The 17,617-nt window shown below is 39.7% G+C and overlaps 1 long non-coding RNA gene and 1 pseudogene across 1 annotated transcript; one reads left to right on the forward strand and one right to left on the reverse strand.

Moving 5' to 3' along the window:
- The first annotated feature begins 698 nt into the window (after positions 1–698).
- LOC149117158 (uncharacterized) lies at positions 699–1,859 on the forward strand. The gene is made up of 2 exons (XR_016205575.1): positions 699–927; positions 1,670–1,859. It is a non-coding gene; the product is annotated as an uncharacterized LOC149117158 (long non-coding RNA).
- Positions 1,860–3,768: 1,909 nt separating this feature from the next.
- Positions 3,769–13,585, reverse strand: LOC149117159 (uncharacterized; annotated as a pseudogene).
- Between the last annotated feature and the right edge of the window lie 4,032 nt (positions 13,586–17,617).

A 17,617-nucleotide genomic window follows, 5' to 3' on the forward strand; every position in this document is an offset into this window, starting at 1 on the left:
AATGTTTGAAACTAAAGCGATGTGTCTTAAACTGCATCCACCATTTCTTAAATCGTGCAGTTATATATAATGCAACAGACTCTTAAAACACAGATGCCCTAAAAGTTAACGGGAAAATATCCATTGTACGCAAGATTTACGAGTCTCCTGTCTTCCATTTTAATTTTCCAACGTGCAACAGATGCTTATGAAGTTGATGAAACTGGGATGTTTTATTTTATCACACAGTAAAGACAAAACTGTGCAGGCAAAGGCATCACGGAAGATGGTCATCAGAGGGCAATTTGACATATTGCTTTACAACATCTTTTCCTTTGTTGTAGTAATATTCTCAGCCCATTAAAATTCAAAATTGAATGAAATAAAAGTGGAGGCGGCAGATAAATGACTACGAAGTCTTTTTGAAGCAAACGAAAAGAAACACAAGAGAGTTTAAAAAGCACCCCTATTTAGAGGGAAAAATTAAGAAGTTAAGACTAGAAGATTCAATGTGTTAATTCTGCAGAGGCGCTTTACACAATAGCCTTCGAGCAGGCGTCTACCACTGCCTTTGTTTCATGCGGCAAAGTGACTCTGCCGCGTGAATCAAAGGCAAAAGTTGGCGTCTGCACGCAGCTACTGTGTAGATCTACACAATGGAAAAGTTCACAGCAGGTCACGAAACAATACAGTTCCTGCATCGAATGATGGGCAAAGGGTTTGCTTTAAATTTGGTTGCAGAGTAGACGTCTGCAAGTGAAGACATTCACAGAGTCGACGTCTATTCAGAGAGTCAGATCATTCCCGTGTCTCACTCGCTTATCACAAATGGACAGCAAGGCTTTTATATTGGCTTTCTGTCTCTTATCTGCAGCCTGGTTGATGTCCGGCACCGAGGCAATTTACGGGCAGAACACCGATTTCAATGGAAGACGATCAGTGACCATGGTATGTTTTACTTTGCTTTATAATCTCTCGAGCTTAATGTCTGTAGTTATAGCTATCTGCCAATCAATTGTGTAAGAACAGAAAGGCTTATTTCAATAACGTTTTCAACTGAAGAGTGTTCTAAACTTAGTGCTTTGGCTACAGAGTGCATAAACTAATCGGTCAGTTTTTCTGTCAGTAATTCTCATCAAAATCACTCATGAACTGGTCTCTCATACAGCGAAAAACATTTATTCCCGAGGACCAGTAAACGTCTCTTCACCCAGAAATCTCACAAGAAGACAAAAAGGAGAAGAAAAGAACATCTGGCGATCCGGAGAAGAGGCAAGTGCCAAAACGTTTGTAGTCACGCTCTGGCCGATTACTGGATTTGGCACACTTCAGACTCGCGTTACAAAGTTAAAAATATTCGTAGGAACGGTTTCAGAACTGTCCAGTTGTAATTTAACGGTTGTATTTTAACATTCTAACTACAATTCGACAGGCGCTTAATGTCATAACCACTTAAAGCTAAAATTGAGGATGCTTTTAACGGGTTATGCCGTTGCTATCGTAGCCTTTTGCGTCATGTTTACCTATAACAAGGCATTTCTTTGATACAACACTTAAGGCTAAATTTGAGGGTACTTTTAATAGGTTATGGATTCAACTGAAAAAGACAGCTAGCATTGATACATCAAAGAAGTGACAACTGTTGGAAACTTTCTAAGCCACCTTACATTCTATTTGTATTGATTTCTAGAAGTTGGAGAGCCGCCAGAAGAATATCAGGGACCTGTGTGCTGCCGCCAAAGATGTTTGCAAAACAGACCCAGATCAACAGCAGCTTTAATTCAGTAGTTATCACAATGAAAGCCCAAAGTTAAGAAAACCACAAGGAACGAAACAATATGTAGAAAACTTCAAGTATTAGTAAAACTAGGTTAACGAAATTGTTTCTGGTCTCTCTCTTTTACACCTTGAAGAGTAAATATTCCCTTCTCGTTTGTCACTCCCAAATAACTAAATCGAAGGTAGACTTCGCAGTTATTTCAAGCAAACACAATAGATTCCTCCAATCGCAGTTAGGATTATGCCCGGATGTGTAGAGATCAACAAAAGCCAAAAACCAGCCTTAAGTACAAAATTGAGCAACGCGAAAAGACGAACTCGCATAGTACAGCAATGAAATTAAAGAAAATCAAATATGTTCAATGGATAACATAGAGCGGTTTCAGGGATTCTACTCAAAACATGAACTACAAAGCAAAGGGGAAAATCTACAGATTAGCATAACAAGTAGACGCCAAATAAAAGGCGTAAGACTTCTGACGTCTCTCTCATAAACGGCTCTAAGCCACATGAGTCTCCTGCTACCTTCATCGATCAAATAATTGAACAATGGACCATTGATAAAGACCGCGCATGCAAGTTTCAAAAACAGTTCTCTTCTTTAACAAAAAAAATAATCGCAAAAGCCTTACATAGGTACACCTTAAAAACTCTTGGCTTGGCATGAAAAGGTAGACATGGTTTGGTGGATAAAGTCGACTTAATGATCAGCATTTCTAAAGAGTAAAGACAAGTCATTGTGAAAATGCTTTACGCTTGATCATGTCAGTCTATAAACTAAAATAGCAAAAACTGCTGTCTCTTTAAGTACAAAATAATTTCGACAAGTCGTTCAAGGCAATTTAACCACGGAGGCGCTTTGCCCTTCTGAAGTTATCCATCAATCATTTTACAAATCGCTTCATATCGACACTGGCACAATGGTCCACAATGCCCAATCGTTTCCTGAGTGGGATTAAGTTATGAGAGAAATATTGTTACCGGGCAATGAGCCGTACAGATCGTAAACATTATCATAGATCTTTACTATTTCATTATTCCGTTTTCTCCTTAGTTTTAGTTTCGATTGAAAGGAAATGCAAAGCGCTCAGGACATGTTTGTCCAAACTTCAAACCACTTCGAAGTTCGCCAAAAGAACTCCACTACTCTACGTATTTTCAACTCTCTTCTCGGTGTCTGGAAATTTGGTCAAAAACAGTACTTCGTGTTTGATATATTACAATCGTGTTAGTAAATAAAAGGAGAAAATCTTCAAGCCACTGTGTTATTTTCTCTTTATCATGTTGACCAGCTGACCAAGCTGACCGTTTCCAAAAACAACTGCAATAAAGAGGGAAATGACAGTTGTTTACCCTTTCCTCTAAAAAACCGGTTAAATCATCGAATGGAAATTACCACGGGGATGCGCTCGTTCCATTTCCACGACTTTTCCCGGAAGATAGGAAATTATAGAGCGAGCCTGGAATTAGTAAAACTAGCAAAAGGAACGCACATTTTTCCATTCGGGAATTCCACTGGAGAATATTGGTCTATCTTTCAAGAGATCCCGTTTTCCTGACAAAATTTCCTTTCGGGGAGACAAAATTAATTTTTCCATTTACATTCCATCCGAAATTTCCGGATTTTCTGGGCAAATGGTAAACAACCGACATCAGTATCCTCACTAATGACTGGTGAGGATATGGAAAATACGCCACTCGGGACACGGATGTAGTTTCGTATCAATCGTACGATTGGTGTATTTTAAAGTAAAACACTCCTATATATAATCTATAATATAATCTATATAATAAAAAGCCTTATCACTCTTGAATTTCAACACCCAATCACAGCATGATGTAGGTAACGAAACTTCACCAAGCGCTAATTACAGAAAAATAGTTTAACCAAATTCTCCCAATCAGTGCCACAAGAGCAGTAGGGAAACGAATGATGACGAATGATGTATGTTTTCACTTTAAGGAGACTTAAAAAAAACTCGCCCTGTTAATTTCATTTCGATTAAGATATTTATTTATTTATTTATTTATTTATTTATTTATATAGTTTTCTGGCTGATTTACCCATGCGACGAAAACATAAGTACAAGCACAATCAAAAGCGAAAGCATAATCATAAGGTCTCAGTATAAACAGAATTACAATAAACACCTTTTTAGATTTTTCTACTCTCGCGTCTGCTTGGTCCGGCCTCGCCCATGGTAACAAATAGCACAAATCAAGTATCCTGCCTTTAGGCGGCCTCTAAATGTTCGTTTACAATTAAGACGGACGCTTCAAAATTCAATGGCACTACGCTCTTGTATGTAACGTTGTGCTTGTAACATATCTTAAAATCACTCCATGAGACCTAATTTACACCTGAGCTGCATGTTAGACTAGGTTTATGTTCCACTGTCCGTTTGTTCTACTGTCTGTCCCTGCACCCATTAAAAAATTGGTGTCTATAGAGCACTTATTATCACGGTCCCCAAGCCTGCAAGTCCCCAAGTCTGTTCGTCGAGATTTCTTGCAGGTTAGGACTGTGTTTCTTCACAGATGGGTGATAACCCACCGTTAAGTCGCAGGGGGAAACAGCTCGGCATCTCTGATTCCAAGTCTGCAACAACCGAAGTGCCCGCAACGCCAACAAAAACAGCTCCCAAAACGGCAAACATAAAAGATCGACCGACAGATCTGAGATAATATAAACACTATAACAAGTAGAGCGAATACAGCAGGCAAAAAACAGAGAATCAAAAGCTCCACCCATGAGCAAACATTCAGCCAATCAGCAAACGGGCCGGTGGATGAAACGGCCAAGGAAAGGAACGAGGTAGAAAACAAGTTTACCATTCCCAACACAATAAGCGATAACAGAGAAATTGTTTCCACTGTGTTGGCCTTTGAATCTCGAAATAGCTGCCTTGCTAGGTGATGAAGAAGAACCAAAAACGAGAGGAATGTCATCAGGATGAGACGTGAGAAAGGATCACTGATGACCGCTTTCAAAATGCTTTTCAAAATGCTTTTCAGAATGCTCTCCCAATTCAAGTAACCTCCCTTACCATCCACGGGTCTTTTAAAAGGATCATAAAGAACCTTTTCTACTGATGCCGTCAAGAGCTGGGAAGAGGGCCCATCATTTGAATTCTTCAGAATAGACGTGATTGTCAAGTGAATTACGAATGGTGCGGGAAGAATACAAGCAAGCAAGAATTTTTTGACAGACAGCGCTTCCCTGTACAACTTCAGTGCACCCCAAAACAACACAAACCCGAAAGGGATAATGAAGGTTACAACAAATGCAATCAAAACGTACCGCCACCACACGTAGCAAACCACATTACAGTCGTGAAACAGTCGCCACTGAGAATCAATGGGAACGCATCGCAGAAGGTCAAAACTAGCAGGTCCTAGTGTGGCGTAACCCAGTAGCAGGACTTCCAGTATACCACCAAGATAAGGCCCTGGGAAGGGCGCATCCCGACCACCTATCATTTGGAATCCAAAATGTAAACAAAAAAGCCGACAAATCGTAACTAACGTGCCGAAAACGTAGAGAGTAGAAAACAGTCTCTTTGTTACGACCGTAAAACCAGGAAAAGGGCATATAAACCCGGACGAGGAGGTCAGTTTTTGCTGAAAATTAAACGATCCCACAAAAGGCTTGACAAAATAGGTTTTTAAAAGCGATTTTGAAGAGCTGGAAACAAGGAGCAGGTTTCCCGCTTGATAGAAGTAGAAAATAATCTTCAAGTATCCTCTGTTAAAGTCTAGGTCTTGGGTTGCGGGTACAGGCTCCTTGAACCAAAGTATTTGGCACTTTATCCAAGATAGAAAAGGAGGCTTACATGTCAAGTACAGTGCCACTATTAAAACGTACAGTGCTGCAACAGGCCAAAACCAATAATCTGAGCACTTAGGAATTGGCCGACAGAGGGTGGAGTAAAGTGTCTCGGTGTAGCCCGATTTACAATGACCACACAGTACGCCTGAACCGTTTCCTTGACAACTATTGTATTCCAGTGAATTTGCCTGTTCATTTCGACCACAGTATCCAGGAGGGAAGATAGTAAACTTCAGGACTAGCGGGAGGTGTGACTCTTCGAAGCCCCAAAAATTCTGTTTTGCGACGATATTCTGACTGCAGTTTGCTCCAAACGGACAGATAAGACAGTCAAAGCCCGGCATTAAATGCGTCCCATGTACTTGCCCACCCTGTAGACTGTAGAGACCTCCTGCGCAAGGCAAGCAACTATACTCCAGCCCAGTAACCACAATCGTGCACGAAGCATCCTTTGTTCCAGTAGTTATTGTATTGGAAAAGCTCACAAGCTGCATTTGACTCCCTTTCGGGCAGTAAAGTTGAGTGGAATTGTCATCTCCAAAGTCAACAAGACCTCCTTTCGCAATTTTCACTAAGGAATTTCCAACAGCGTTGCGCTTATCGTTTAGGGTGGAGTTTTTGATGTCTAACGGTCCTTCACTTTCTGTGTGAATAAACGAGGACTTTGAGAAGGTCTTTAAGGCGCGAATCAACTCACTTTTGGATTGCACAAAATAACAATCCAGTATAGAAACACTTGTCGACCTCGCTTCAGCATAAATAGTTCCGCCAACAGCTGATGCAAAATTGTCTTGAAAACAACAATTCAGTAATGTTGTCTTTCCTTGGTTCAAATATAGTGCACCGCCGATCAATGCAGTATTGTACTTGAATCTTGTGTCCTTAAAGAAGAGCTTCCTGTTATAATCCCACGTAGGAAAGTTGTTATCCTCTTCTCCCATGGCGGTAGGACGGTCTTTGTCCATGCAGCCTGGATCTTCAAGTGTATCCCAAGGCATCACAATGTGTGCAGCACCTCCAGGAGCTGCAGGGGATGAGTTGTTTAGAAACAGAGCACTCTCAACCAGGATCCCTATCTTATTGTCAGCCGCGCTGAGATAGAAAGCTCCCCCGATAATGGAACTTTTGCAATTCCTATATGTTACATTTGACATTATTACCCTGTGAAATTTGATCGAAAAGTAAGCTCCACCACCAGGTTCCACTGCAATATTCCCAGTAAAAGTTATATAATTGATCTTTAGATAATTTCCTGGTGTTTCATTACCCAAGGAAATCGCGCCACCCCGGTCAGTTGAATTATTTTTGGTGAACGATGTGCCTTTAATTGTAATATTTTGACTTGAATGACCACTACCAAAATCGATAGCACCTCCAGGTGCAGATGCCGTATTGCGGACAAAACACGAGTCCTCAATCTGAAATTTGCAGAATGAACTTACACATTTTAATCCGATGCTTTTACGGCAGAAATGGCACCCCCTGGTCCGCCAGCGCTATTGTTCTTGAAGAGGGTGTGTTTTATTGTCAAGTTAAGTTCTGCTGTAGAACTATCAATATAAATTGCTCCTCCGGGTGCATACAGTGCAGTATTGTCTAAAAATCGCGAGCTCTCTATAGTTATGGAATTTTCAGAACCAACTCGAGAATCTCCAATCCTTAGCCTCATGGATGCAACTGCTCCGCCTGGACCTCCAGCACTGTTATTCGCAAACGTTGCGTTTTTTAAGGTTATTTTAGTTTCTGCTGTCACGTCATCGATAAAATTGCTCCTCCAGGTGCAAATGTAGTACTGTTGACAAAACGTGAGCTTTCAATTGTAATGAAATTTTCAGCGCCACCTTGAAAATCTTTGTTCGCTAAATTCATGGCTGACTTTGGAATGACGAAAGTTAGAGCTCCGCCATAGCCAGATGCCGAGGTTAACACAAAGTCGCCGTTTTTAATGGTTACGTTGGCCAGTCTCGGAGATTTAACAGATACGGCCCCACCTTGTCCGCGATCACTCTTGCATTCAACAAAGTGCGATTGCTCTATGTCAAAAACAACACTTTCTGTTAGTTGAGATAAAGACCCCGCGAATAATGCTCCACCGTCACCAAACGAGCCGCAGTCAAGAAACCTTGAATTACGCAGGCGCACTAGCATCCTCGGAGCAACAATTGACACCGCGCCTCCTCCAGCACTATATGAACTAACGGATTTGAACAAGCAGTCTGATATGTCTATCATCAAGAGTGATTCTGCATTCTAAGTAGAAAAATAACCATCCTCTTTCAGAGAGAGGTTCTCCATATCCATTGGTAATTGTCTAAACGCACTTATTGAAACAGCACCTTCACCGCCTTGTTCTCCTCGAAAACGCACCTGTGAAATGTGACTGTCAAGTTAGGACACTATACAAAACGGCACCACCTTTTGATGCCCCATACGCTGCCGTTGTTACAAACGATGAATTGATGGCTGAAACATTTGCAAGGATAGTTGCTGACACCAACAATGCACCACCATCTCCATTTACCCCATACCCTAAAAATGACGAGTTATAAACCTGTGCTTACAGGTTTGTTGCAGTGATACTGAGGGCTCTTCCACTAAGCCCCAAGAAAAAAGCTCTACTGATAATTGCGCTCACATTGTTGCTTTCTATGATAAGCTCAGTGCAATCTCCAAAAGAGCACAAATGGTTGTTTCCAGTGACAAAAACATCCTTGAGAAATATGTTCAGATTGCTAGTCATCACATTTACGTAAACCAGACCCATCCGAGAAACAAGGTTGTTTGAAAATGTTACGTTGTCTAGTCTGAGATCAAAGCCCACCGAATAGCTGCTTTGGATCTTGATCAAATTTCCAATCTCAACTTCTGAAACTACAAACGTATCTCTGAATATTGTGTCTTTGACGTCCAGAACAACATGGCTCTTGGTTCTCCTTTCAGTGCTGCCGACAGCAACTGAGAGACCACTGCTGTTTTTCCGAAACAATGAATTCCAAATTCGGATGCATACGAAACTCTTATTTGCCACCGTAAAAACAATGCGCTGTTTGTTCCCAACAAATTCGCAACCATCTACTACGGCTGACGAATCTCGAAAAGTAACAACAGTGTCATTGATCAATAATTCTGACAAAGTCACATTTACCTCCAAACCGCTATTTGATCCATCAAAGATTGTCCAGTTTAAACATCTAATCTGAGGGATAGAGCCGAATCGTACAAATGTCAGGCTCTTATTAATGTATAAAGTCCCCGTATGTGGTTGCGTTACGTGACAGGTGTAAGGATTTTTGTTAGTATTGGCCCCATCCAAGTAAATGTGATCTTCAGACGATGCCAAGTTCACGGCCCGCAAAATGGTTTCGCATGGAGAAGATAGGTCACATGGCCAGTTGTCGTTACCTGACTTGCGGGAGACGTATAGGTCAGCTCCGTTGGTTAAAACACCTGCAAACAATAAGGTGTGGTTGGAACTGAATTTGTTAAAGGATACCAATAGCAATGACAATAGAATTACACCAATGCTAATCATTTTTTCACTATTTGTTTACTCTAAATGAGCATGATGTCGGTAATCTACCATCAAGCTAAGTCAGTGCATAACACTTAAATCTTCTGATTTTTTTTGTTCAATCATTAAAAAAGCCAGTTCAGAGATTACTGTAGCATTCCCGTAAGGTAGCAATCCTTAATATACCTCGACATTTTATGGCTAGTCTTCTTTCTCACGTTACCGTCGCTTGCAATGAGGAAGCAATAAAGATATCATCGTACGCTACCAGAATGGTGTAGGAGGTTGTCTGCCAAGCGAGTTTTAATTTTAAAAGTTCCACACCAAGGCTAAAAACCCTTTTGAGCCTCTTTGAGCTGCACATGTATACTGACCAGATCAAGCCTCTATTATGACAGCGTTTACCTTCTGGCCGTCCACGTATTCCGCCACACACGAAAAACCCAAAGTAAGGTGAACAAAACTTTAAATATAGGATTCAGTATGACAATTATAAAAATTCAAAACTGGTTGCACTTACATGTAATACTTGAATTAGGGAACGTTTAGTTAGGAAAATTAAGGGGAGGCTAGTGTAACTCTTTTGAGGGGAAGGGGGAAGTTTGCTATATCCAAACTGGGCTTTAAGAAATAAGAACAGCAATTTCCTCAAATGATTCATTCAAGTGTTGAAGTGACACTACACTTTATTACTGAAAACTAAATGTCTTTTATCAATTTTATCACTGCCCATCTAATTACCAGTTATAAAACCTTGATGGATGGATAACTACCCATTGTTAACTGAGGCAAATTGTTATAGAATAAGTTTTCAGTATCAATACAGGTATAAAGTACATGTAGGGGTCATCTAAGCAAAAGTAATAACACTTTCAGTGGAGGATGCAGAATAATTTAAAAGAGATAAATGAAATGATTCTTATTAAGACACTTTCATGCTAAATGCAATGATTGCATGCACTAGGGTTTCAACCAAGCCCTCCCCGCTCCTGTCTTTTGTTTGAAGCCTAAATTAATCAAGATCCCCTGAGAAAATAAATGTATATATTAAGTTTTAACAGCTTGTTAAAAGGTGAGTTAGATTACAGGCTTGATCTTAACATAGCATGACTAGAAAATGCTCATACAACTCTCTCAGGCTGTGACGCTCGATGACTTGCCAGTACCCACTAAAATATGCGAGGGATGAGCACGCACATATAAGAGTTAAGGACCTATCATAAAAACACAATAGCCATGAGCTATGACCACACTTTAGTGGCTGATCCCAGATTCAACACAAGATTTAACACACAAGATGAAGCCTGGTCTCGAAGGCACCTTGCAGGAATTTTTTGGCCCTTCGGGCATCACTTTTTAACTTAAAAGATTCTAGCCTCTAACTTGGATCTGCTGCTGTGCTTTCATCAAGCTACTTCTACAATATTCTTCAATTATTTAATCTTTTGGCTATTCCAAACAGCAGCAAGCCATACCGTGTAAGAAAACTGAACAGTCATTTTATCTTTTACACACATTCAAAGAAAATGTACCCTTTAAAATACCAAACAATATTTCTTAACAAAGGAACACCCAGACCCAACCCCTTATCCCTTATTTCGTTACTCCTCTGCTCTGCTGAGCAATTCCCAAAAACTCTGGCATAGAGGAATGACGCTACGGGAGGGGCCTCCCATGTAAAAAGGACGGGGGTGCTCGTCGTATCCTTTAGGGCTTAAAAAAGTAGTTTTGGTACCTGTTAGCGTGTTTACCCTCAAAAGGGAGCTTTTGCGGTATCTTTTAAGGTATTGAGCTGAAAAAAATATGACAGGAGATAATGTGTGTTGGTACCTCTTAGGGGTGAAAAAAATTCAAGCCAAACCCACAAAATATGATCTTGGTAGCTCTTAGGGGTTCTTTACAAAAGTTCCGACAAGCACCCCCATCCTTTTTCTATGGGAGTCCACCGAGGATGACACTAGAGGTGATTAATTCAAAAACTCTCGTTGCCTCATACTACAACAAATAACAAAAGAGGGTAACAAGAATACAGGACCTGATCAGTGTGATAAATTAAATTAAATCAAATTAAATTAAACCAACTTTGCCTAAGAATTCGTTACATAATGACTAGTATTTCAGGTCATATTTACTACCCCAAAAGAATCAAACTTATAAGGGTGTTGTAAAATTACAATTTATATAATTATGTTACAGATGAAAAAGTAGCACATTTGCAAGTGAGCCATCCTTGAGAACAGCAGAGCTTGTTACCTAATTTTACCAAAAATGGTAGTTTTCCTACACCTTGTCCCTACTTGTGCCCCATAGCTCAGTGCTATGGGGCATATGCATTGACCTGTGTGCAGAGTCATCTTGTGAGGGATTGATAATTTTTTTCTATGTCCCAGGCTAGCTACAAGCTAAAAACAGCTACTACTTAGCCAAACAGTTAGCCAATGCAAATATTGAAGCAATGATATAAATTACAATATTTAGTTGAAAAAGTGTCACAGAACTTTTTTTTTTTTTTTTTTTTTTTTTTTGGAAGCACTTTTTTGAGCTTAGAATGTATTTGGCGGCAGCATGCTAGTATACTTTATTTAAGACTTACTAAGAAACATTTTTGAATAAAGGCCCCATTTTATTCAAGAAAAGACCAAGCAATACTGAGTATAAAATGTCAAAGTAGCTCTCCCACCCAGAGTCAAGTAGCTGCATTGTTGCATAAGTCTTTTCAAATAAGTAGTACTCTTGAGCTCAAGATTTTCGAACTATTGACCAGCAATAAAATGCTTACTTATTCAAGGGTGACATAGCCTCTTCCAGGCATTCAGTTAGTTGGGGTGCAGCATGAAGAAAGAGAGGGGCTTGGTGCAGGGAGCGAAATCACCTGCCCGCATCACGCTTCTCCCCTATATTTGTTTTTGCTACCTTTTTCCCTGCGCTCCATCTAATTAAATGCCTACATGAGGCTAAGGGTGACACTAAGTGGAAGCTACACCCGTAAGAAGTTTTTTTTTAATGTGTATCTGGGGCTCAAATTGTTCAAAGGGTGTGTAACACTATCCAGTGGATAGTGTAGTTTGTTTTGCCAATGCTTTAATCCACAGGATAGTGATTTATCTGGCAGATAGCTTTATGTACCCTTCGGGGAACCTAACATGGTGTTTATTCAAGTTTCTAAGGTATTCCTTCTTTGCTGTTGACTGATGACCAAATTAATAAAGGCACCAATTTTGCTGTGCATAATTAAATATTATGATATTTTCCACCCAAACTAAGTAAATACGTGTGTGTTCTCGAACATACAAGACCTAAGGTGTATATAAACAGTACCCTCCATTTGACACAAAAATATGTTCGGATGTTTGTCCGCAGACATTATCTGTTCCAGGAAGCAAATAGTTTTCCAAGAGCAAAGCTCAAGGAAAACTGCAAGCTTCAAGGAACAGATAATGTCCAAGGAGAAATTTCTAAGCACATTTTTAACACCAAATGGAGGCTATTGTGTTTATTATCCTTCGAATATTATTTGCAAACACACAATATTGTTTGCTAAGACACGCTAAAATTATGGACCAGATTGTCCGATAATGCCAATACATTATTTGCAATACGCGGGCTCTTTTGGCATTGGCGAATATCACTCGGATATTCCCCATTTTTAGCTGGGACATGTTCAGTCACGTGATGCGTTTAGCCCAATCACGCGCAAGCGAATTATAAGTCTGAGGAAGAATGAAGGAACAAACTTGGAACAAAATTGAACGGAAGAAAACATGAGAGAGGAAAAAAGAACTATAAAAACTGAATGGTTAAAATTATCGCAGAATTGCTTGCTATATACATTATTACTTGTACTACTGTTAAACACACGAAAACAAATATTAGTAAAAGCCCCGAGTGCTTATTAGTAAAACTTGACTAGGACCCGTCACGCGATACGTGGAAGCGTGACATAACGTACGAGCAGGCAAACGTGTATTTGAGCCTCGTCCAAGCAATATTTCTCCATTACTTTGCACCCTAACGTTCGAGTATAAAACTATCTACCGATAACTTAAGCCAAAAGAAATAATTAGCTACAACATGTAACTCCAGAAAAATATAAAGAGACCTGATCGGGGTGGGAATATGTTATAGAAGACAAGAATTGAAGAAACGGTTTATATCACTTGTGAACATGTGCCTTTTCACGTAATGTGCTCATCCAAACGGTCAGTTGAAACGGTAAAATTTTTTTGCAAAGGGAGACGAAACTTTTACGATTGCTGTATGATTACTTGTTGAAAAACGTTGTAAGATCCGTCCTGAACTGAAGTTGCCACGCATCGACAAGTGCAGGCAAGTCACCCGGGAAGTTGCGTATCACAATGTAGACGAACATAGCAATGAGGTTCTATAAAACACACAGCAACTCAAAAAATAACCTTACCAGTTAGAGTTACGAGGCAGAAAATGGCGTAAATTAGGACTGCAAGGTACTGCTCCCCGTTGGCGTTCATTTTGTTCCCAGTGCTTATTGCTAAACAATAAGTACTTTTAATTGATTTTATCTCTTATCTCTTGTATTTTTATTCGTTGTATTATCTCATAGTTATGCCATAGTTTTAACATCCGTATTGTACATAATTTTTAGAGGGCCACTGGTTTGTTAGCATTTTTATACTATTTTAGTGCTACCCTCTTTAAATAAAGTCTTTACTTACTAAACCGGAAACAGAAAAGTGAAAGCTAAGACGAAACGAACTCATCCGGTGCTTGATAAACGATTACTCGAAACGTCCCCTAGTTCCTCTGACTATCAAAACAATTACGTAACAAGAGGACAGCCAATCAGAATATCGTAAACGAGGGCGCATTCCATTCGACCAAAAATTGTGGTTTGAATTACCGAAATTTTCGCATGTCGAATGGGACGGTATTTTTCACCACCGGACCGATCTCGTTCTATTCCCGCTTGTGCACATTTCCCGCCAAGATTTACTCGACAAAATGCTGAAGGATAATGTTGAACTGGCTGTCTTAAGTGCAGTAAGCTTCTTGATGCGAAGAAATTTAACGCACATTGGCCGTTTTTATACTAAAGACCCATTATCCGTCTGGACGAACTTGGGCAAACATTTGTAGTTCGCCTGGTTACGCGTCTCTAGTATAAAGACTATTTCTCCTAGTTCGTCGTTCAAGACGAATTCTGAAGTAGAGTTTGTCTAGACGCATAATACGTCTTGTGCCCGTCTTTATACTAGGGACGCATAACCAGACGAGCTACAAATTTTTGCCCAAGTTCGTCCACACGGATAATGCGTCTTTAGTATAAAAACGGCGAGGACGCATTATCCTTCTGGACGAATGATGCGTCCTCTAGTATAAAAACGGCTATTCACGATTATTTTAAGTAAACTCTTCCGAGATATTTACCTGACCGACTCAAGAACTATTTTCGTGAGATAAGAAACTTTTCTCGCGAACGTTTCTCGCGGGGGATTATGCAAACCGGGCAAATGCCCACAGGAAATTCGGAACGACCAGTCCACAATTTTCTAGAAAAGCAGATCCTAACGTTTTTGTGGAGGATAGGCAATCAATAAAAGGCTCGAACTGTGGCAGATCGTTTTGCATCCAGGGTAGTGTCGACTCGACGCAATCTTGTGGCTTTTCACGACTAGAGGAACTGGGGCCGATTCGTACCAGGTAGAAATGCCGAAAGGAACAGGAAGTTTCCGGAATTTCCAAAATATTTGACCAAAATATTTTAAACGAGTATCCAGAATCTTTCTGTTCCATTCGATTTTGAACCGGAATTTCTGGAAATTTTGGTCGAATGGAACGCGTCCCAAATGATCCTAATTCTCGAATTCGGCTGTCTACATAAAGCCAGTTTAAGGCATCCGAAAAACCTGAAAAGCAAAACGTAACGGCAACAAAATACAAGAAACTCTTTTTGCACGAAGTTGGAACCATGAGTGATATCCCTTCCCCACCCCCTCCCCCAAAAAAATTCCATAAACAGCTCTTTATGGGGTTCGAAAATCGATGAAACCAGACGAAGGGGGATATACCCACCCGATACGTCAACAAGCTTTTCCAGTTTATTAAAAAAGTCGAGGTTTTACCAGTCTAGCCGACACTATGCAAACTCAATTTACATTGGTAATTGAAACTCTTTGGATTATGTAAATGACAGTATAAAATAATTTCCACGTGTATTACTCCATCACTCAACTCGAGGGCGCGAAAGCCAACAGTTTGGTGACCCACCCTTCCACCCAACGAGTGATTCGGGCTTGATCTAGCTATTCACTTCTATTCTTGCCTGGTCTTAGGCTTGCCCCAGGCCAGAGCGATTCTCCATAACTTATTACAATGTCATGATTAACAAAACCTAGGTTAGAATATTACACTATTTCTCTGAAAAAAAAAATGATTGTTGCCAAAATTACAGCAGGATTTTTGTTTACTGCAATGAAACTCTTTTTACCCAGGGTAGAATATCACAATATTATCTGCCCAAGAGAGGCATGGAATAAGATATTCATTTAATGTCTTCTCGTGAGATACTGCCGTACATGTACCTGCACAAGTCTCCCTCTGGTTTACACACACCTGAAAAATCGGCTCCTGTCTGTACTAAAAAATCAAGTATTTCTTGAAATATTCACTTCGGGTAGTCTTAATTAGGAACAGACCAGCCTAATTTTTTAATTTTTCTTTGGGACGAAAGCATAATTACTTTCTGAAAGTGTAAGCTTTAAAAACAAGGGGTTTTTTACAGTTTTGCCTCTAACGTTCAAGGTACAGATACTTCAGATATACAGTTTTTCTATGGGAATCAGATGTTATATGATTTCCCGCCTTAAAAACGGCGTCATGAATTCAGGTTTTATGGAAATTATTTAACTTTGGAGTCGTGATGAATTTTGGAATCCCTCATAGGTTTTATTTAATGAACAAAATGGCGCCCGACGGCATGACAAAACGACTTTTCGTGTATTTTTCCTCGTTTGCGAAGTGTTGCAAACTTTAGCCAAGGTCTAATGAACAACATGACAGAAATGGAAGAGGGTTAACTTTAAAATAACAGGCAAAAAATCCCTCACTCGCGTGATTGTTTCAACGGTTACATTTTATTTTACTTTCGTATTTGTTTATTGAAACCCTTAACATATCCCTCAATCATACATCTGCTATCTAATATCTTCTTCACACCATGGCTTAGATCTGTATAAAATTGCTTTGCGCTTAACTTTTGTAAAACCTAGCTTTATCGTTTTGAAAGCTGAAATCAGTAATTGTCTAGTTTTATGCCACCGCGAGTTTAGCTTAACTCCCTAAGTTAGGGTCAACAACGTAGAAGGCTAAATCCATTTAATATTTGCCTTTTATCGTCGTTTTAGCTGCAAACGGTCATTACAATATGGTTGAATTACAATCGTTTATCTATTAGCCTGACCAGACTGCCCGGAATATTATCAGAATTGTGGACGTGAAGACCTTATGCTTCTACATTTTAATTAGTGTTTCATAAGACTAAGAAGAAGATCATTAAGATTTTTTACGCATACGTTGCAGACAAGGTAGTCATTCACGTACGTTAGCTATTTGCACAAAAGTACGTCCGCAATGCGTGCGTGTGAAAATGGAATTGAGCCATGTGCCATGAGAACATTTTGGGATTTTACTATCAGATGACTAAATTTTACATGGCATCTGTATCACACGTACGAATTGCTGACCTATTTAATATTCGAATTCGCGCTTCATCGTTATATTACAAGTACAATAGCATATCCTTAGAGTCGATCCAAAATTATATAAACACCCGTTGGCCGGCCACTATGTCGATTTTTCGTTAAACTATAGTGACTTCGTTTACAAATGCAAGAGATTAGTATCCACCGGCTTTGTAGATACTTAAGCAATATAAATTACATCAATGGCCAGCTTTTTTCAGACATCCTGAAAATAATTCCATGTAATATTTATCTGTTCAATTGGTCTAATACTCTAAAGGGAATGAACTAAAAAATCATGTCTTAGATGGGCTGACCACTTTACCAACTTACTCTGACCTCTGAAAAGTGGTGTTTATACAATTTACTTCAGTTTGGGGGCAGAAACAAATCGCAAAGTTGTGTATAAAACCACACCAGCTCTGTGGGGATTGCGAGGGTTTCGGGTTCCCTGAAAAAGATCCCTTAAATTAATAATTATTTTCAAGTAGACCTATTTCAAGGGGACTTCTGAGAAGTCTGCAGAAGCCGGTTGGTCTGTAGAATACACATCTTGAATCCTCACAAGAATGGGAATGTTTGTTTTTGAGAAAGCAATTTTTCGCCCTTAACAGCAGATTAGTTAGTGTTCCAGAAAGCTTGCCAAGATCAAAGCATGGAAATATAACAGAATGCACTCCTGATTGTTTTTTCACATAATCACTACACACATAATCGTTACAAATTAGATTCACGCTATTGTTTGTCCAAACTCTGGACAATTAATGAAACAACCGCTCTTTGCACTGGTGTTGCACTGGGACT

The sequence above is a fragment of the Orbicella faveolata genome, unplaced genomic scaffold (genome assembly GCF_042242905.1).
Source record: "Orbicella faveolata isolate gen_17 unplaced genomic scaffold, um_ofav_v1 contig_12, whole genome shotgun sequence".
NCBI classification, from domain to species: domain Eukaryota; kingdom Metazoa; phylum Cnidaria; class Anthozoa; order Scleractinia; family Merulinidae; genus Orbicella; species Orbicella faveolata.